Here is a 22,571-nt window from a genome sequence, read left to right on the forward strand (position 1 = left end):
CACTACATTCAAATATGTAATTCCCTCAACAGCTCAGAATATCTGTAATTGCCTCTGTCTACCTGCTATTTGTCTCACTGCTCTGAGAACAAAATCCCTAACAGATGAATTCCACTGACAGCATCTCCCGAAGACTATCATACACATTTTATATCATATTGTCTCCAACTCCTTTCAAACCCACTTTCCATCTGTAGTACTTACTGTGCTACCTTTATTATCTGCTACCATTTCCTCTGAAGAAAGTAATGCGCCTAAGTATGCAATCCTTTCATTATCCATGCCACTCCTACACCCACCTGAACTGTTCCCTCTATCTTCTGCCCAGGCTTTCCTCTCAGTTACATATATTTGCTACTATATTCTTCCCACTCGGTGCCCAGTACCCTCCTCCCCTCCCAAAAATAATCTGACTTCTAAGGGTACAATATCTGATGTCTGACCTTTCCAAAACCAGTGTAAATATTCTGTTGACACACACACACTGCTTTTTACAGCTAAGAGGCAAAAACAGGTTCCAAATAACTTCTGCTACACAGACAGGTGACTGTTTGAGCTGGCTACAGGTTTTTCCCAGGATTCATTACTGGCTATTCTCTACCACAAAAACGTTGATTCTGTTACGATCTTGAAACTAAAGCGCCATAAAACGACAAGATCCTTCATTGGCCAGAATTAACTGAGAAAAGCCCTGTATCAGGCCTCATACACCCACACACCCATACCTAAAAAACAAAACAGAGTTTACCATAATCAAAGCCCAAATACAAGAAGTCACTGCCCACCAATTAACAAACATAAAACTTAAACACAGGCTTTACACTAACCTACATTTATTAAACCTTAGTCTAAAGTGGGCTTCATATTTATAAAATAGTTTCTGAAATAGTCTTTTTTTTCTTTTTGTTTTGTTTCTGAAATAGTCTGACATATCTTCTTAATTACAAACAGAGGAGTTCTGGTTATTCCTACATAGATACAACATAGGCATTTATGATTTTCCGCTTTTCTTTTCCTTATCCTAAACTGTTTTTAAAAATACAAACTTCACTTCAACAAACAGTGTTGGGAAAACCAGATACCCATACACAAAACAATGAAGTTGGACCCTTACTTTACACCATATACAAAAATTACCTCAAAATGGATCAAAGACCTAAAATAAAAACTAAAACTAAAAAAACTCTTAGAAGAAAAGACAGGGGGAAAGCTTCATGACCTTGATTTGCACAAGCAACAAAAGTGAAAACAGATATACTGAACTATATCAAAATTTAAAACTTTGGTGCATCAAAGGACACAATATACAGAGTGAAAAGGCAACCCACAGAATGGGAGAAAATATGTGCAAGTCATATTTCTGATAAAGGATTAATATCAGAATATAGTATATATTACAAAAATACAACTCAAAACTAAAAGACAAATGACCCAATTAAAGAATGGACAAAGGACAAGGGGTGCCTGGGGGGCTCAGTTAGTTAAATGTCTGATTTCTGCTCAGGTCATGATCTCACAGTTCGTGGGTTTGAGCCCCACGTCAGGCTCTGTGCTGGCAGCTCAGAGCCTGGAGCCTGCTTCGGATTCTGTGTCTCCCTCTCTCTCTCTCTCTGCCCCTCCCCAGCTTAAGCGCTTGCTCTCTCTCTCTCTCTCTCAAAAATACACATTAAATTTTTTTTAAAAAAATGGACAAAGGACTTGACTAAACATTTCTCAAAAAAAAAGGTACACATAGGGCCAACAAGCATATGAAAAGGTGTTCACCATCACTAATCATTTGGGAAAGGCATATCAAAACTACAAAATACCAACTCACATCCATCGGAAAGTCTGCTATTAGAAAACAAACATAACAGGGGCGCCTGGGTGGCTCAGTCGGTTGAGTGGCCGACTTCAGCTCAGGTCACGATCTCGCGGTCCGTGAGTTCGAGCCCCACGTCAGGCTCTGGGCTGATGGCTCAGAGCCTGGAGCCTGTTTCCGATTCTGTGTCTCCCTCTCTCTGACCCTCCCCGTTCATGCTCTGTCTCTCTGTCTCAAAAAATAAATAAACGTTAAAAACAAACAAACAAACATAACAGATGTTGGCGAGGATGGGGAGAAAGAGGATCTCTTGCATTGCTGGTGGGAATGCAAACTGGTGCAGCCACTCTGGAAAACAGTATGGAGGTTCCTCAAAAAATTAAAAATAGAACTACCTTATGACCCAGCAATTGCACTACTAGGTATTTATCCAAGGGAAAAATGTATGCTGTTTCGAAGGGGCACATGCATCCCAATGTTTATAGTAGCACTATCACCAATAGCCAAAGTATGGAAAGAGCTCAAATGTCCATCACGGATGAATGGATAAAGAGGATGTGGTATATATATATACAATGGTGTATTACTCGGCAATCAAAAAGAATGAAATCTTGCCGTTTGCAACTATGTGGATGGAACTAGAGGGTATTATGCTAAGCGAAATTAGTCAGAGAAAGACAAATATCATAGGACTTCACTCATATGAGGACTTTAAGACACAGAATAGATGAATACAAGGGAAGGGAAGCAAAAATAATATAAAAACAGGGAGGGGGACAAAACATAAGAGATTCTTAAATATGGAGAACAAACAGAGGGTTACTAGAGGGGTTGTGGGAGGGGGGATGGGCTAAATGGGTAAGGGGCATTAAGGAATCTACTCCTGAAATCATTGTTGTACTATATGCTAACTAACTTGGAGGTAAATTTTAAAAATAATAAAAATTAATAAAAATTAAAAAAAACAAAACAAAACAAAAAATCAATAACCAGTGTCAGTGAGGATGTAGAGAGCTCTTAGGTACCATTGGTGGGACTGTAAAGTGATGTAGCTGCTAAGGAAAACAGTGCTTCATAAAATCAAAAATGGAATTACCATTTGATCTAGCAATTCCACTTCTAGATATATACTAGAATATATAATAATATATATATAATAAAATAACTGAACACAGGGACACAAACATATTTATACACCACATACATAGCAGCAGTATTCGTGACAGCCAAAAAAGCTGAAGCAACCCAAAAGTCCATCAGTTGATGAATGGATAACACAAAAATATAGTAGAATATGATTTAGCCTTAAAAAGTAAGGAAATTCTGGGCCTGGGTGGCTCAGTCGGTTGGGTGTCTGACTTCAGTTCAGGTCATGATCTCACGGTTCATGGGTTTGAGCCCCACATCAGGCTCTGAGCACAGAGCTTGGAGCCTGTTTCAGATTCTGTGTCTCCCTCTCTCTCTGCCCCTCCCCCACTTGTGCTGTCCTTCTCTCTCAAAAATAAACATAAAAAACTATATATTTAAAAAAAGGAAACAAGCATCTCAAGATAATAGCCTTCACTTAGAAATCTACAGTCACATTTTTATTTTACATTTATCTCTCAATATTAACATGCACAGAATGCTATAATATTGCACGTATCTTTTAAAGTAAAGGTATAATCTGTAAACTTGAAAATATCTAAAAAATAACACACTTTATACGCAAGGCTTACACTACCTAAAAATAGTAAATTTATAGGAACGATTACTAAAGAATGTACATGGTAATGAAAATAACATCGTAACAAAGGCTACTGTTTCATTTCATGTTAATACTCCCTTTCATTGGGGGGGTTCAAAGAGCTTCACAAAATTTCAGGACACTGTAAATTTTTCCTTTTTTTTTTTTTTAAGTTTATTTATTTATTTTGAGAGAACGAGAACAGGAAGGGGCAGAGAGAGTGGGAGATAAAGAATCCCAAGCAGGCTCCATGTTGCCAGCATGAAGCCCCACATGGGGCTCAATCCCACAAACTGTGAGATGATGACCTGAGCCAAAACCAAGAGTTGGATGCTCGGACACGGGAGGCATCCAGGTGCCCCAAGTCTTTTTTCTGTTTGAATCATAATTTGCACAGCAAAACTTTCCTCACTATATTTACTGGAAAACACTGGGCTGGATGGTAAATGAGTGTAGCATAGACTCCAGGGGCCTCCAGTGCCTCCCCATTCCTCTTTCCCAGCCACACTTGAAGAAGATATCTGAGGTACAACTTATTAGCAAATATGAAGAGCAGATATTTCATAAAATTTAGCATTTGGCATCTGGATGTCAAAAATAGATTTATGATTTGCACCTAAGGAAAAAATACATCCACTTTGAATTTAGACATAAAGTTCAAAGTACAGTTTTATTCAATTACACCCTCCATTTGATCTAATGATAAGCTACTTGAGAATGTAGTCCTGTGCTATTATATTCAAAGCAAATATCAAGGAAATAACTATGCAACAACAGCTTCACATTGAAAAAAAAATACAAAGATTAGATAGAGGTATGGTTTTACGACATTGGGGATGTCAATCTTTGATGGTATTTACTTGACAAATGCAGATTCCCAAACCCCTCCCCACACCATTCTGATTCTGACACCCTAGATTGGGGCCTAATAATTTGCATTTTTAATGTGCATTTTTAACAAGCACCCTGATAACACTTGGAAAAACAATGCAAAACACACCACCAGTAAGATGCAAATTACAAGGCGTAGAGGTATACCTGAAGTTTAGATCCCATCTTATTTAACCTCATTAATACAGGAACCCTTTCTACAATGCAGACTGATTGATTTTAATAAGAAAGAATACCAACATATACATAGTCAAATAGATAGCACATGCTTCTCTGCAAACTATAAGCCCTATTGTTTAACAATACTACCATTGTTTGAAACTTAGAGTCACCTCTTCTTAGAATTAACTTTTAATACAGTGTATAAGCCCTCAAACACACAAATTACAAAAAGGAAAACTGTTTTCATTATGTTACTGTACCTTGTGGTTTTTGATAAAAAGTAGAGCCCCACAGATTCGTCACCCTAGCTCTAAAGAAGTTTAGACTACTTCCCAAATACACCCCCACAGGGTTGAGATGTGCCACCACAGAAAATATGATGTTTACGAGTGCTACTGGAGAGGGGCGCCTGGGTGGCTCAGTAAGTTAAGCTACCAAAGTTCAGGTCATGATCTTGCGGGTTCGACCCCACGTGGGGTTCGGGCTCTGTGCTGACAGCTCAGAGCCTGGAGCCTGCTTCAGATTCTGCGTCTGTCTCTCTGCCCCTACCCCACTTGTGCTCTGTCTCTGCCTCTCAAAAAAATGAATAAACGTTTAAAAAATAAAAAAAAAAAAAGAATGCTACTAGAGGATAGAGATGTAGGTCCAAAAAACACATAAATAAATTGGTTTTTTATGTTTATGTAAATGTTTTGAGTATAGGACAGCCTCTCAAACTGTTGTGAACAAGATAATGTTCACTTGGATGTGTAAGTTCAAGTAGGTTTTTTTTTTTTAAGCCTGTTACAGAACAGTACTGAACTCATACTAATAGTAATGAGAAGATGTTACCTGAGATTGCTGTCTTTGGTAGCGTAGTGCTGGGCTGTATTTGCTCAATTCACGCTATCAGAGGGGCAGAAAAGATTTCTCCAACACTTGGCACTGTTGGAAACTCCCAGAAGAAGACTTCCGAACTCTATAGAAAGGAATAAAAAATATCCCATGATCATTAATAAACTGCTAAAACCCAGTCTAAGACTCTCTAGTCTTTCTCCCCTCCCTTTCCCCACCATTTGTGGTACACTGAGAGGGTTCTCCTCAGATCGCACCTCTCTTTATCAAAAAGAAAATTATAAGCAAAAGGTAAATTTTTACTTAAACACCTGAATGTTTGCCAAAAATGAAAGACTCCCTCTGGGTAGCAGAAAGTAGAGGATTCCTCCATTGTCTAAGAGATGTTAGACAACTACACACTTCTTTCAGAATAGAAGAAAAAAAAAACATGAAACCAAATAAATCCATACCCCTGCATCAGCAGCATTGTATTAAGATAATGACAATACAATACAAAATAGTCAAGGTAGGGCCACAAACAACTTTCACAATCAACTTTTTAAAAGTGTGGAATACTCACAAAATATTCCCTGGTACCTCTGACCTACCCTGACTTTGACAGTTGAAAGTTCCAGCTTTTTTGCCAGCCCATGAGCAAGGTTTACTTTGGTCTTAGACACACATCTCCTATCATCAGGCCTAACTGGGAAGATAAATTTCACAACACAAATGGATGGCTTAATCCCTACTGTACAGCCAGAAATACAGGAGTCTGAAGAATGTTGGGAAATTATCCTACCTGAGAGAAATACAAAGAACACCTAGAAGTGTCCTGGAGAGCACAGCAAAAACACTAACTCCAAACACAGAGTACAAAAGGCAGAAGCTAATGCAAATGCTAAACAAAACCACAAGAAGTCACTGTTCAAGATCAAAATAGGTGCAAGCTAGACAAATGTCCAGGTAAGAACATCTTATAAGAAAACAATAAATGCTACACTTAAATTTGGCCCTTAACTACAGAGAACAAACTGATGGTTACCAGAGAGGTGAGTGAGGGGATGGGTTAAATAGGTGATGGGGATTAAGGAGTGCACTTGTGGTGATGAGCACTGGGTGTGTACAGAAGTGTTGAATCACTATATTGTACACCTAAAACTATTACACTGCCTGTTGACTCTACTCGAATTAAAATAAAATTAAATTATATATATATACATATATATACACACACATACACACACTTAACTGTAAAGCACGAAAACCATTTAAATGCCCAATAACTGGGGAAGAGTTAAGTAAATTTGACACAACATAATTTACTTAACCGTAATTTTGTCAGCCATCAAAAAACTTTGAGTTTATAACAAAATGGAAAATGCCATTTACCATATGAAGAAAAAGCACAGTGCAATGTTGTAATTACATATGATCACAACTACTTTTGCAAAAGCAAGAAATAAGATGCAATATGTTCTGATATAGTTATAAGTATTGGGTAAAATATTTCCCCAACCTAGGTTAAGGGGAACAATTCAAGAGTCTAGTACAACAAATATGTCTTTAAAATCTGTGTGTAACAAGGATGAGCCACTCGTTAATGCAATAATTTTCCTGCAACAGTCCAATATATTAAAAGATGGCTTCCTAGAAGTCACTGTCAGAGGTTTGGTGTATGTGTTTGGAACGTAATACCTTTTCTTGTAACAAACGTTTCACAAAAGCGAAAAAATGGGGAGGGGGCAGGGAGACCTCAGTACAACCTAAATCTTCAAAACTGGGCACAGTAGTGGTACTGACCAGGCACAAGAAGAGTATGAGGCACAGAAAATAAAAGGTAATATTTTACATGCAAATAAATTCTTATCATTAAAAAGGAGACAGAAGGCCCCAAATGGAGGCACTTGTGCTAAACCCCACCTCAGCAAACCAAGACTTAATACCTAACCTAACTGCTTTTCCAACCCCCTCACCATCCCCCTAGGAATGTAACCTTTAACCAATCAACATGGAATTAGCTGAACAGCACTAGCGAGATAATCTACAGAATACACCCCCTCCCATCTCCCTTAGGGTGACAACCTTGTCTGAAACAATGTATTCTTTGCTAATAATTTCCATTTTCTGCCCCCACCCTCCTGCCTTTAAAAACCTTTCCTCTTCTACAGCTCTATAAAGCTCCTTTCTGTTGCTAGACGGGAGGTTGCCCAATTCATAAATCAGTTAAACAAGGCCAGTTTGATCATCAAATTTATTCCGTTGAATTTTTGTTGTTTAAAAATATCAAAATATCTTCAGTACCTTCAAATCTGCCTTCTTCACTCTAATGAATTAATCGTTTATTAAGCATCTGGGACAGCGCAGTATAATTCATAATCAAATCTACAGGCATTTAATCGCAAGAGGTTTTACAAAAGAACAGAATGCTACTTTTTCCATAATCCCACATGAACAGTTTCATCATCATGCACTGGAGAGATACAGGCTCTCCTAGTGCCTCTTAAGAATTACAGATTGCTTCCAGATGCTTTTCAGGTGATTTCGAGCCTTTCTTCATTCTGTGACTCTTGAATTATGAAAGGGCATATCTAATTCATGAGAAATACTTCTCCCATCTTAGTGTCCATTATCATATATCACATATCCTCCCCTCACACTCTAAATTTTTAGACACACACATACGCTTTTACTTAGGTAAAAAGGCATCGTGTATCTATCACTAAGGGCTTTACTGAGAACCATTTCTATTTTACCATCATGATTCCGCCAGCAGCAACACTTTGGAACTTCAAAGGAAGCAGAGTCCTTTGACAGTAATGCACAGAATGACATCGAAGCAAGGTTAAAAAGAACTCAAGTAAATTGAAAGGACTCTCAAAAAAATTCACTGGGTCTTGATAATTCTCTTGGTTGTCATCTCATTTAAAAACAAAATATTTCTCCTGCTTAAAAGGCGGGGGGGGGGGGGGGGGGTAGGGAGTTAGCAGTTAACTGTTCAGTCACACTCAGATCTGTGCTCAGGCAAGTACTCTCCTAACAAAACATTCTACCTCCACATAATAAAATCAAATTCAGGCTCACACTCTTCTGTGTAACAGCTAGGTTACATCCCTAATTTCAACTGAGAAACAAAATTTAAACCTCATTTCCTGATGGCATAAATTCAGTGAATTTAGACCTCTGCTGTGCTGAGTTCAGAAATCTGTTAGCAGGCAGAAGCACACAAAAAGCACAGCGAAACCACCAAATGAACACGGGGCAGGGGTGGGGGGCAGGGAGGATAATTAATATCCACATCATGGACTTCTCCCTATAATCAGTACAACAGATTCAGGGGGTTTACACAGGAGGTGTGGATTTATCTGCAGCACTATATTAATTGACCTGTGCTATAATCAAGTGCTTTCCTGGAGGGTAATTAAATCAATCAATCAAAACAGAAGTCTCAAAAAGTTCAACAAGTTCATTCAAATACATGCAATTGACTATGAGCTAATTATTGAATAATTTCATTCTCCAAAAGAGCTGACCTGAGATAGACTATATCCACACATGGAAACTGTAGGGTAGAACAAAATATATTCTACATGGTCCTACAATCTTCAATGATTCCATTAAGCACATCAATAACAACTCAGCCTTAAAATGCACAGACCTAAACCCAATCCCTGAATTTTACAGACAATAAAAACGAAGCACAAGGCACAAGAGGCTGAGCGACCTGTTCAAGATCAAACAGCTGGTATGTGGTGAAGACAGAGGGAGATACCCTATCTTCTGACCCACAGTGATGCCATCTTCTCCACATTATACGCTCACGATTCCTCAACTATCTACCCATTAAGTTGATTATATTCCTCTGCCCCACTCCCCCCCCCCCAACAGCAAAACTTCTAAAGCTTTGGGAAAAGCTGAATCAAATGAAGCTTCAATCTTCAATTTCCATTCAATCCATCTCTGAGATTTTGCATTACTTTTATAGAGTCTCTTATTTACCCAAGAAACCCAGTGTAATCTGGATGACTTTGGGAAGGTATCAACCAAGAAACAAATGAATGAGTTGTAGCATATCACAGAGGAGGAAAAGCAGGCAGAAAGAGATGACAAATATCTTAGAAATATATCAAAAATACACATTTATTAAAATGAATAACAAAGGTGAACAAAGCCAAAATCTAAGTATTAAAGTGCTATTTCCCAATATGACAACTACTCAAAAAGATGTTTTTTAAAGGAAAAAAAGTAGCAATTGTTGTTTAAAGTTCTACATTCAAATAAATTTGGAAAACACTGCATTCTAAATATCTCTCTTGAACATTCACAAAGAACATTTTATGTATTAAGGATCTAAAAAAACCTGCAAGAAAGAAGCCTGCTTAGTTTTAATCCAATGTTGCCCAATTTTATTTGGCATCTTTGGTTTGCAGAGCTTGTACTGACATCCTCCAAGAAACATACTTCAGAAAAAAAAAAAAAAAAAAGAAAGAAAGAAACATACTTCAGGAAGCATATATAGCATTTTTGATGAACAACATGAGTATGACCCTCATTAAGCAGCATTTATAGCAAGATGGGCTTCCTCTTCTAGACCCAATCGTTAAAAATCAACTCAGGAGATAAACCCTGTAATTATAATGCAAATAGCCACCACCACCAACATGTAATATGTGCTAAGTGCAAGGCATTGTGCCAAGTGTAATTGTTTTTAAAAGGGGTGGGGGTGTCTTCGTATTCAAATTATACTCCCCAGAGGCTGTATCTATTCATAAACAAGCAAAACACTTTAACACAGATAAACATATTATATAAACTATCCTATACCTTGCATTTTTCACCAAACACATACTGGCAATTTTTCCAAGACAATACATAAAGAGATTCATGGGTATTTTTTATGACTGCACTGGTTTTCTAATGTACAGATGTAACAATGTATTTATTCAGTTGCCATGGATGAATATTTCAGTTGTTTCCAATCCTTAACCAACATAAACACTCCTACAATAATTATCTTGTACATAAATCACTTTCTCATACAGGTAATATATATATACATGTAAGATACATTCATAGTACATATGTATATACAGTATATCTCAGAGGATATATTCATATCTAGGATAAATTTCTAGAACTGAAGTTCCTAGTCAAAGGATATGAGATTCTTTGTTATTGTAGATTCTGCCAAATTGGCCACTAACGAGGCTATTGTTTTGCATTCATACTCTACAGTGTAGATCATAAACCTTTTAAATCTTTGCCCATTTAATGGAGATAAATGGTACTTTGGCATAGTTGTCACGTACAAATCTCTTTTAATAAACGTATTAAGCATCTTCTCATGTTTAGAAGCCACTGTTATTTCCCTTCCTTTTAAAGACTATTTGTATCCTTTGTCCATGTTTCTACTGAGTTGCTGGACTTTTTCTTATGGATTTGTAGGATCTCTTTATTAGAGAAATTGGTCCCTCTTTTCATATAAAAAAGTAAACATTTTTCCCAATTTTCTTGTTCTCTGACTTTCCTTATGCAGAATTTTTTTAGTTTTTTTTTTTTTTTTTTCGGGGGTGGGGGGCAGCAATGCGATCAAGTTGGTCGATCTCTTTGGTGGCTTCTCAGTTCTCTGTCTTACTTAGGCCCTATGCAGTCCAACGTTATAAAATAGCTTCCTCATGCTGTCTTCTAGAACTTATTTTTTTAATTTCTGTTTTATATAGCTTTTGGCTTAACATTTGAGGTATCGCTCTAAATAGCTTATTCATCCCAGATGGCTACCTGCTCATCCGACTACTTATCGAACACAGCATCTTTCTCTAATTAATCTGAAAGGCCATCTTTATCATACACTAAATATGGTATTTGGTAATACCAATGTTTCAAGTATCACAGCCTTATAATATATTTGAATCTCTTGTGTATTTTTCCATGCGAACATAGAATAAGCCTGTTTAGTATCCCCCACCAAAAAAAAAATCCTATTGTTATTTTCACTAGAACATCATCAAACACACATATTAATGAATATAAGGAGAATTGGCATCTTTTTATCCAAGAAAATGACAAGACTTTTCATATCTCTTTTGCATCCCTCAGCGGCATTAAGTGCCTGCCTACATATACATCATATATATTTCTTAAGTTTATTCTTAGGTATTTTATACTTTTGTATTCTAATGGTCTTTTCTTCCATATATCTTCAAATTAGTTATTGCTGGTATATATGAAAGTTGTAAATGTTGATATAATATCTTGGCATCCAGGCACATTTATACATTATCTGTATTTTTTTTTTTAAGTTTACTTATTTTGAGACAGAGAGAGCACATGCAAACAGGGAAGGGGCAGAGAGAGAGAGAGGGAGAGAGAGGGTACGGGGTAGGGGGAGAGAAGGAGAGAGAGAGGGAGGGAGGGAGGGAGGGAGAGAGGGAGAGAGGGAGAGGGAGAGGGAGAGGGAGAGAGAGAGAGAGAGAGAGAGAGAGAGAGAGAGAGAATCCCAAGCAGGCTCCATGCTGTCAATAGAGAGTCCAAGGTGGGGCCCAAACTAACGACAAGATCATGACCTGAGCCGAAATCCAAGAGTCAGACACTTAACTGAGCCACCCAGGCACCCCTATACTTTATCTTTATAATTAGTTTTTCACTTGATTTTCTTGGGTATTCTAGTCGTATATTCTTGTCATTTGCAAATATATTCATTTCCAAATATATTCATAGTATGTTCTCAAATTTCCTATTAAGCCTAAGATGGCTTTTGGAATGAGATGGACATACTTTATTTTGCTAAGAATATTTTCCTACTCTATTTTGTAGAGTTCTTTGAGACCAATAATTGATACTGAATTTTATCAGATGGCTTTTCTATAAAAATGATATGATTTGGGGGCACCTGGGTGGCTCAGTCGGTTAAGCATCCAACTTCAGCTCAGGTCATGATCCCACGGTTTGTGGGTTTGAGCCCCGCCTCAGGATCTGTGCTGACAGCTCAGAGCCTGAAACATGCTTCAGATTCTCTATCTCCCTCTGTCCCTGCCCCCTGCCACTCTCTCAAAAATAAACATTAAATAAACATTAAACGGAAAAATGATACAATTTTTTCTACTGATATTTAATAAGATAATGAATGTTGTTAATAAGCTTCATACTACTGAACGCTTCTTGTATGCCTAAAACAATCTTCATGTATTATAAAGCACATACTCAATGTGTTTTCTCACTCCATTTTCTAAGCAACCCTACAAGGTGGGTACTGCCCTCACCGCTCCTCTGGCCCTCACTCATTGCAGGCTGGCTCTCCTCCTTGCTGCTCCCCAAACACGCCATGCTTGCTCTCACCTCAGGGACGGTGCAGACTTGCTCCTCCCTGAGATCCCCAGATACCTTCATATATCATTCCTGTCTCCATTTAGGTCTCTGCTGACATGTCACCTCAGTACAAAGCCCTGCCCTATCTACCTCACATAAAACAGAAAGAAAGCGCCTTCTAGTCATGTCATTCTACCCCAAACCTGTTTTATTTTTCTTGGTAGCAACTGTTACCATCCAAAATACATTCTATTTCTATTCATTTATATTCCGTTTCTCCCTGTAGAATATAAGCTCCACAAAAGCAGGGGTTTTGCTGCTTTGCTCACTGCTCACTCCCCAGCACCAACAGCCCTGACACATAGAAATATTCACTGAATGAATGAATGAATGAATGAATGAACAAATGAATGAATACCCATTTTTTTAAGTAGTCTCTGCCCAGCGTGGGACTGGAACTCATGACCCCGAGATCAAGAGTCACACACTCCACTGACTGAGCCAGCCAGGTGCCCCATGAATACGTATTTTATAGACAACAAAAGTGAAGTTTAAAGAGATTCTGTAACTGGGGCACCTAGGTGGCTCAGTCGGTTGAGTGTCCGACTTTGGCTCAGGCCATGATCTCACGGTTCGTGAGTTTGAGCCCCCTGTGTCGGGTTCTGTGCTGACAGCTCAGAGACTGGAGCCTGTTTCAGATTCTGTGACTCCCCCTCTCTTTGACTCTCCCCCATTTGTACTCTGTCTCTGTCTCTCTCAAAAATAAACAAACATTAAAAAAATATTTTTTAAGAGATTATGTAACTAAAATCACACAGTGGCAAAGCAGAGACTGAAACCCAAGTTTAACTTTCAATTCCCTACCCTTAACCGTCAAAACAAGTGACAGGTGATTTGAGCTCACAGAAAATGCTCATACTATCTTATCAACACTGAAGCACAAATTATTGATGCCTTTGAAAGTCACAGGAAAACTGTAGATGGTCCCTGTACAAGATAAGCACAAGAATCAGAAGATGGCCTCCAGAGGTTTCCAATAAAATGCATGGGCTTCCTATTAGGGCAACTCTTTCAATACCCATGAACCTCACACAATTCCAAGCATCATGAAGCTCTGACCTTCATCCACATATGTCCTTGGATACCCAGCAGGTAAAACTCAATGCTTCAGGGCCAAATGCCATTCGGCACACGTTTACTAACAGCACTGGTAGATGCAAGTACTAGAAGTGCACCGCCTGTCCCCCTCACCCCCAAGACTACCCATAGTATGGCCACTACAGACATCGGGAACACGGCTTTGAAAAACTACCTGCTCTCTCAAAGCCTAAGAATCTTTTTTGGTTTTACGGCAATTTACAGTTGAGTCTTCTTCATGCTCTTTCCCTCTTGTATCACTGGGATACTTTCTTGAACCAACTTTAGGGTAAAAAACAAAATTTCACTAATCTCCATTTCTGATATTAAATGGTACCTTTAATTTTTTTTCAGAATTCAATCAAACTCTGTATTTTAAAACTGTGTGGCTGGTCCAACATTGCAATGTGTCACATTTAATTCCATCAATGTAAAGCATAATGAGCAAAGATTGAGCTAGTGAGGCATAACTAAATGTTTTGAACCTGTGAATTTAAAAAGCAAGGCTCATTTACGTTATTTCTAAATAGTAAATAAAATCATTTTCCAACATTTCACTATCAAATTACAGCAATTTTTCCACCAGCATACACTTGAGGAATGCCACAAAAGGACTTTTCTAACAGTTCATGCTATTGTCGCTCATAACCTCCTAAATATTTCTCTCATTGGCTGCTATTCAAAGATAAATAGAAGGCAGTAAAATTTATGGAAAATGTATTCAACTGCTTAAAATACATCAAGCAAAAGGAAAAAGATTTTAGAGCTATATTATGAGTTGTGAAATTATATCTCCTTCACTTAGTCTCCAGCTTCAATGATAGGTAACAAAACCGACCCACTGGTCAAGTTCCAAATCACCTCCTCCATGGAGCCCAAATCTCTCATCTCAAATTCTCACCTTGGTCAAGGCCAGAGTCAACACCTGTCCTTCATGTTTTTGGACAACGTCACTTCGTAGCCACAAGTACAAGCTTTCACACCAGAGAGGAAGCAAATGCCAGTGCAAGGGACACGTGTGCGCCCTCTTAAACCAGGCTGTTGATTGTTCCCTTGACTTTCTCAGCTGTCAAGATAGCAAAAGGCGGAAAAGGGCCTTTGTGTGAAACTGGAAAGTGTAACCAGATAAGTCTGCCCTTTAAGCAATTCACAGAGAGAAAGGTAAAATACAAGCCTGGTTACGGTTTAAAAGTTAGGTATGAAACCTATAAGCTAGCACACTTTACCAACATGTTGCAAGATTTTAATAAAGTAAGATTATTACAGCGAAGTCTATGCAAGTCAATTTTTACATATGGGCCAAGGAAGAGGCATGAAAGAATTTTTTAAAGTAACATTTAAAAGATACCATACTTTATAAAATTAAGGGAAAAAATGGCAATTGTGCCAGTTCAGAAATGCCTTAGAAAAGGGAAGTGAGGAAGTCTAAAAAGCATTAAGTATAAAAAGAGAAACCAGAGTATTAAATTAAAAAAGAGAGATTAGCATTGAGAAAAATTCACTAACTTAATAAAACTCAGCTTAATATAAGAAAATAATTTATTCACCTTGCATAATACTCCTTCATCTTATTTATTCCTTTCTCTAAGAATTCTGGAGCTCTTTATAAGTACTGTCCACTTAATCCCTCATTTACCAGTATGAAAGGAAAAGGCACTGCTATTACCATTTGCAAACATGCAAAAGATTTTAGTGTTTAAAAAAAAAAAAAAAAAAAACAAGGGATCTAAAGTTTCAGGAAACTTCAAAGCAAAGAAGACAGGAAGTAGACTCTTTTTTGGCCTGGGGTTTGGGGAGGAGATGTGGCTAAAACATACAATAAAGGCAAAAATATATATAATATAGGACTGGCTTAAGTAAGCAAACAGGTCAGGAGTATACTGGCCAGCAGTCTTGCAGGAAAAATAAGTTTGGCAGAATCTCAGTTTACACTCCAACATTCAAAAATATCTTTTTTATATCAACTTTTGTAGCAAGTTATATAGCAAGTTCATACTTTACAATTCTTACAAACAGACCAGCATCGGGCATCACCACGCACATTTCTTTCTTTGAATCTTAGAAGCAAGAAATGTTCAGAAGCATGAAACAGCTGACAAAACTCTAACCTTAATATGAAATCCCTAACAGAAAACACGAAGACAACAAAGTGAGACAAGTCGCTACAAAAAAATAGAGCAAGAGGAAAAGATTCCACCATTTTCAGTCACAAAAAGCAAAGCACAGTAAACATTCTTTGCAGCCACAGGGCACCTTGTACATGCCTCTATTAATATTTGCTTATGTTTTTATACCCCTAGGAGGCTATGATCTCCTTGAAGGCAAAGACCTGGCTTTATATCAGCCTGGCCTATCAGCCAGTGAATTCAAATAAATGAACCAAGTGTTGAGTCAGTTAACCTCTCTTAAATTCTCTTGACAAAATATATTCACAGCATTCATATTATGTAAATTTTATTTCTATTAAAACAATACCAAAAAGATCATGACCTCAAACATATATTAAAAGCCAAATGGTAAGGAAAAGTCAATTTTAATTATTAAGGCAAAGCTTTTTTTTTCAATCTTATTTCCATTATTGTTAAGGTATACTGTAATATTAGTTTCAGGTGTACAATTATAGTGATTCAACACTTCCATGCAATACCCAGTGCTCATCACAAGTGCCCTCCTTAATCCCTGTCACCTATTTAACTTATCCCCTCACCCACCTCTGCTCTGGTAACCATCAGTTTGTCCTCTATAGTTAAGAGTCTGTTTCTTGGTTTGTCTCTTTCTTTCCTTTGCTCATTTGTTTCTTAAATTCCACAGGAGCGAAATCATACAGTATATGTTACTAAGGCAAAGCTCTTGTGAAGTCAGAAACTACGTCACTGGACTCTAATATAAACATAGTATGTTTCACAATAAACAATAAGCCTTTAAAAATCACACAAGTATTTCCTAACCCCACATATGTCCAGAATCCTTAACTGTCCAGACAGGTGAATACACAACCTCAAAATACCCACCAAGCTATATATGGCTTCTGGGTCAGGTGACTGGCATGGTGTTGAAACTCATTTACTTTCTTTATTTAGATGCAAACAGATTCTGTAATAGGAGGCTCCATTGTAGGAAGCACAGATTCAGAGTGCTCGTTTTGGGTTGGTTTGTTTTTTTTTTTTTCTTACAAGAATCTGAGGTAAAAGGAAATTCAGGGAAATCTAGATGCCTGCTTTGCCTCAGGCTCCCTCCTAGCCTCAAGTATTTCAATCTATTCTGCTTCTTCCTAGAAATATAAAGTCCACCACCACGGGTTAGGGGACTAATTGGAACGTGGCCCTGGAGCTCCTGAACTTACCACCTGCCCCTCTTCTCTTTATCTCCATTGCATATGTACCCATTGATTCCCCTGAGATCAAAACAAGGCATCTCATTCAAGTAAAAAATATGATCTTCAGTATTGTGCTCTGACTTTGAAAAGTGAGGTCCACATCAGGCACAATTAGCTAACATCATACCCACTGTCTCTGCCCCATAAATTAAAACCCTGGAGCAAAAATGCAATGTGGCTAAAGACCAAAGAAGGAAAATGAAGACCTCAATAGAAAGATGCGGACGGCAAGGATATTATTAATTACCCAGTCTAAACACCTAATACTGACATCAGTGACTAGAAGAATTAAGAGCTTTCTATGATCAGTCAGGTCTCACCAGACAGATTGTAAGAATGCTAAGCAGGACAATGTATCACGGGAATCTACTCCTGAAGCCATATATGCTGAATGTTAGCTAATGTGACAATAAATTATATTAAAAAAAAAAAAAAAAAAAGAATGCTAGTCAGGAACCCTCTTCTCTGTATTCTCACTACTGTTCAACAAATCACAGATATATAAGCCCTAAAATACAGAAATTAAATGACAAAAAAAGTCTAAATGACATTAATATGCATATTTGTGATAGAAATATGGAGTCACTTGCTCAAAGTGAAAGTCTAAATGACATCAGTATGCATATTCCTGGTAGAAATAGGGAGTCACCTACTTAAATTTTCATAATCAATTATGACACTGACAGAAAAAACCACCACCCCACTTACTAATGCCTTTTCTACCCACCCAACGCCATGGAACTGAATTTACTGACATCTTGATCCATTTCAGTGACCTACTGAAGTGAAAAAGTAATTCAAGTCAGAACAAGAATCTTTATAAGAAGTTTTCAAAGCACAAATACTCCTTTTGGAAAATGCTCTGGCCCTAAGCCCTCAGCACAGACACCTTTTATATGCCAGCCTTCCTTAACACACAGAATCTCATCACTGACTGAATCACAGATACAATGCATTTGCAAAATAAAAGTAAATTAAATGTCCACATATACAGCTTCCTTTACTACATTAAGCAAAAAAGTACAAGTGGAGTACAGGAGGCACTGACCTCTAGCTTAAACACAAATGGAATTACCCTACCACACATTACTTAAAAATGCAAAGCACAATCTCAAGTTAATTTGTCACTTGGAGAAATCGCTGTGCTTTTAAGATGAGAATTCACTTATGAGAGGCTCTTAGCACAGTTTTCCCCTTAACCTTCTCAATTTATCTTACATTTGCTACTCTTCCATAGCAAACTTTTATGTGCAATTTTAAGGCTGTGTAATATAAGTTACAAGGGCACTAGTCTTTGAAACCCAAAGAACAATCTAATGAAAAGGAGGCGATGCTACCAGCTGCCAATGACTTGCCCTCTCCTGACGCAACATGCTAAAAAAATATGATCAGGGGGGTTTTCTATGATCTTTATGAAGGAGAAAAGAAGAGGGGTTGGGGCCAGCTTACATTTGACTGTGAAGTGAGGAGATGAGATCTATAAAATTTTTGTTTAAATATAAGGAACCGCAAAAAAATCCACAATTTTCACAGGATCCATTTCCTTTAAAGAATAACAATTTTAGGGGCACCTGGGTGGCTCAGTTGGTTGAGTGTCTGACTTCAGCTCAGGTCATGATCTCGTGGTCTGTGAGTTCGAGCCCCACATCGGGCTCTGTCCTGACAGCTTGGAGCCTAGAGCCTGCTTCAGATTCTGTGTCTCCCTCTCTCTCTCTGCTCCTCCCCTGCTCATGCTCTGTCTCTCTCTCTCTCTCAAAAATAAACATTAAAAAAAGAAAGAATAACAATTTTAGGTGCAGTTAAACAATCAGACTTTTATCCACAATGGACTTTCAATACTAGTCTAGGCATCATCCAAGAGTATTCAGAAGTAGCCATAGGGGCACCTTGGTGGCTCAGTCGGTTGAGTTTCTGACTGTTTCAGCTCTAGTCATGATCCCAGGATCATGGGATGGAGCCCCCCTTGGGCTCCGTGCTGAGCATGGAGCTTACTTGGGATTCTCTCCCCCACCCCCTCTCTCTTTCTGCCCCTCTCCCCTGTGTTTTCTCTCTCTCTCTCTAAAACAAAATGAAAAAAAACATCTTTTTAACAAAATAAAACAAAAAAAGAAGTAACCAGAGCCTGAGCCAGTGGGAGTGTCCTATGCATTCAGACCATGGGGACAGATAAACCTAGCGACAATTTCACGTTTTTCTCTAAACCTCAGGGTCATCCATCAACTGTAGACAGGGATAATATCCTCCTGTTCTATATACCTCAGAGGATTGTACTTTTTAAAGAAACTACTCCTGGAACTACTGAATTAGCCATTGATAGCAACAAGTGTGCATCCTCCCTCCTGCTCAGAAACAGAAAATCATGATTCTAGAAGTAAAGAACTAGTCTTGCTTTACTTAACATACGTACAAACACTTGAGGAGACCACAAGGCAAGCTAAACTAGGATTGCCAATCCCCCCGAAAGCTCTTTCACCTCAGATGACTGCAAATCTAGTGAAGACTTCTTACAACTATTATCCCAAAGCAGCTGAAGCAATAGTTAATCAGTTTGGGGGAGGTATCAGGGGGACAGAGATACTTTCCAGAATCTGATGAAAACTACAGACCCTCTATCCACAAAAAAAAATCATATTCATACATACAAGCAAATCTTATTTTTCTGATCTCAGGGGTGATTCTTGGATCTTACTTACATTCAGAATCCCTAGCTACAGGCTGTTGAATGACTGCCTAGTTAATCAGGGAGACACAAGAGAAGAGGAACAGGTTTGCAATGCTGAGACAGCTAAGATGATTGTGGTCATGTAAGTGCTGCATTGGGAATCCTCCAGCAGACCCTCCCTGGAGACACGAAGCTGAAATGCCTGAGTGGCCTCAGCAGCATCCAGAAGAATGAGGCCCTGACTGCTCCAGCAGAAGATCACTTCCTCTCATAAACAACCAGGCTCCCTACTAACACCTGAAACACCTAGTGTTCAGACACATCTAGTCGCGGCTTCAGAATTTCCACATCAAAGTTACCAAGGGGTGGTAATCTAATTGGAAGTCAGAGCTAGGCTATTTGTTTTGAAGACAAAGTTGGGGCGCCTGGGTGGCTCAGTCGGTTAAGCGTCCGACTTCGGCTCAGGTCATGATCTCTCACTCCGTGAGTTCAAGCCCTGCATCAGGCTCTGTGCTGACAGCTCAGAGCCTGGAACCTGTTTCAGATTCTGTGTCTCCCTCTCTCTCTCTCTCACCCTCCCCTGTTCATGCTCTGTCTCTCTCTGTCTCAAAAATAAATAAAATGTTAAAAAAAATTTTTTTTAAAAACCTGTCTTGAAGACAAAGTTGCTGAGGACTTCCTATAAGATACAGATAACATCAAATGTCCACAAGAGAGCAAGAAAAACTCTATATATAGAAGGCAAGGGGACAGGGGTAGCTGTCCCATGCTAACCCCCAGACTACTACTGCTCTGACAGCAGAATCACCCAGAAAGCTTGTGAAATACCAAGCACTAGGCTTCATCTTCAAAGTTTGTGTTTCAGCAGACCCATGGAAGAGGCCAAGAATTGGCATTCTAGCAAGTTACAGGGGCTGTGGCTGCTTCTAGTCCACGGGACCCCACTTTGAATACCACAATTAGAGTCTATCCCACATAGGACATCCCAACTTCCTAAGCACATTCATAGTTTCAGCCATATGCCATACTTGCCATCAAATAGAGAAACCAGTATCACTCCATCACTCAAGTCAGATTCTTACCTGTACCTAACGTGCACGTTGGTTGGGCTAAACAACATACAATAAGCTTCTTCATGACTGGTGAGTGTCTGTAAGTAATTCACACTACTTCCTACAGAGGAAGAACTCTGAGCAGTTCTGTTTTAAAACTGTACCCTCAGGAAGCAATAAACAGCAAATTGGTGCTAGGAATATTTAAGACTTAGCAAAACACCCATTACCTCCAGAGCTGTGGTTTTCAAATTAAGCTCCACAGAGCCCCAGATGGTGTATCTGTATACCTCAAGGGTTGGGGTGGAAGGGAGTAGAGAGATAAAAGAGGCTTTTGGCCTCTCGTTTCAGTGCCTCTCCGAACTTAATGTTCAGTTGTTCTCCAATTTACACAGTGGCATAAATTACATTTATTAGTGCTTGTACTGTCCTTTCGAGGCAAAGAAAAGTTTAAAGAACTCTGGACTTGACTACCTTTAAGAGTCCCTCCATTTCTATAAATCTATTAAATACAACAGCCAAAGGCTGACCGCCCCATTATAAAAATAAAAATACCAAACTGGCCCAGAGGGCTGACAAACGGCTAAAAATAGCATCAGAATGAGTGGTTAGCAGTCAGATCACATTTGTGTCTGGTAAGAAGGTCTGGATGTCACACACAGGAGCTTCTAAACTCACTGAGGGCAGCAAATGAATTTCTGTAAACGGGATATAAAAAAACAAACTCCAGGGGCATCTGAGTGGCTCAGTTGTTGGTTGAGCGTCCAACTCTTGGTTTTGGCTCAGATTACGATCTCGCAGTTTTGTGAGCCCTGTGTTAGGCTCTGCACTGCCAGCACGGAGCCTGCTTGCGATTCTTGGTCTCCCTCTCTCTCTGCCCCTCCCATACTCACTCTGTATCTCTCAAAATAAATCAATCAATTGGGCGCCTGGGTGGCTTGGTCGGTTGAGCGTCCGACTTCGGCTCAGGTCATGATCTCACGGTCTGTGAGGTTGAGCCCCGCGTCAGGCTCTGTGCTGACAGCTCAGAGCCTGGAGCCTGTTTCAGATTCTGTGTCTCCCTATCTCTCTGCCCCTCCCCTGTTCATGCTCTCTTTCTGTCTCAAAAATAAATAAATGTTAAAAAAAAATATTTAAAAAAGTAAATAAATAAAATTAAAAAATAATAAAAAATCAATCAATCAAACCTTAAAAAAAAAAAAAAAAACTTCCAGTAGTAATTACCTTTACTTAAACTTGCCCCATCAAGCAGACACCTTACAGAAACGATGGTCTTTTCAATAAGGACCGTGGTGATATTCTGAGACATAGAGCAAGATGCCACATACTCAGGATTATTATCAACAAAGCCATCTATGAAACTGGCCAAACTTTTCTTTATGATGCATATTTGTAAGCTACCAGGCAAGTTATGCACAAAGTACTGGGATCATCACTGCAATCCACAGGTGGACCACAGCTGAAAAGACAGAACAGAGCACAGGTGGATGGGGGTGTGGTGGTACGGGGGAGGTGGACAACATCCCTTTTATTATGCTTTAACATAAGTCATCCATAATTCCAGCGTTTAGAGTCACCTTGGAGGGGCAAATGAGGAAATGGAACTTTCTAGTTGAGGAACCATCCATCCTGGGATGCCAAAGCTG

The 22,571-nt window shown here is 38.8% G+C and overlaps 1 protein-coding gene across 2 annotated transcripts in view; it reads right to left on the reverse strand.

The window, feature by feature from the left end:
• The window catches only part of FHIP1A (FHF complex subunit HOOK interacting protein 1A), a 246,190-nt gene that overhangs the window by 170,011 nt on the left and 53,608 nt on the right, over positions 1 to 22,571 (reverse strand). For both annotated transcript variants that reach the window (XM_045465790.1, XM_045465792.1), the window contains exon 2: positions 5,412 to 5,538. The gene's annotated coding sequence lies outside the window, so the exon portion shown is untranslated. The remainder of the gene's footprint in view (positions 1 to 5,411; positions 5,539 to 22,571) is intronic.

The sequence above is a fragment of the Leopardus geoffroyi genome, chromosome B1 (assembly GCF_018350155.1).
Source record: "Leopardus geoffroyi isolate Oge1 chromosome B1, O.geoffroyi_Oge1_pat1.0, whole genome shotgun sequence".
Lineage (NCBI taxonomy): Eukaryota > Metazoa > Chordata > Mammalia > Carnivora > Felidae > Leopardus > Leopardus geoffroyi.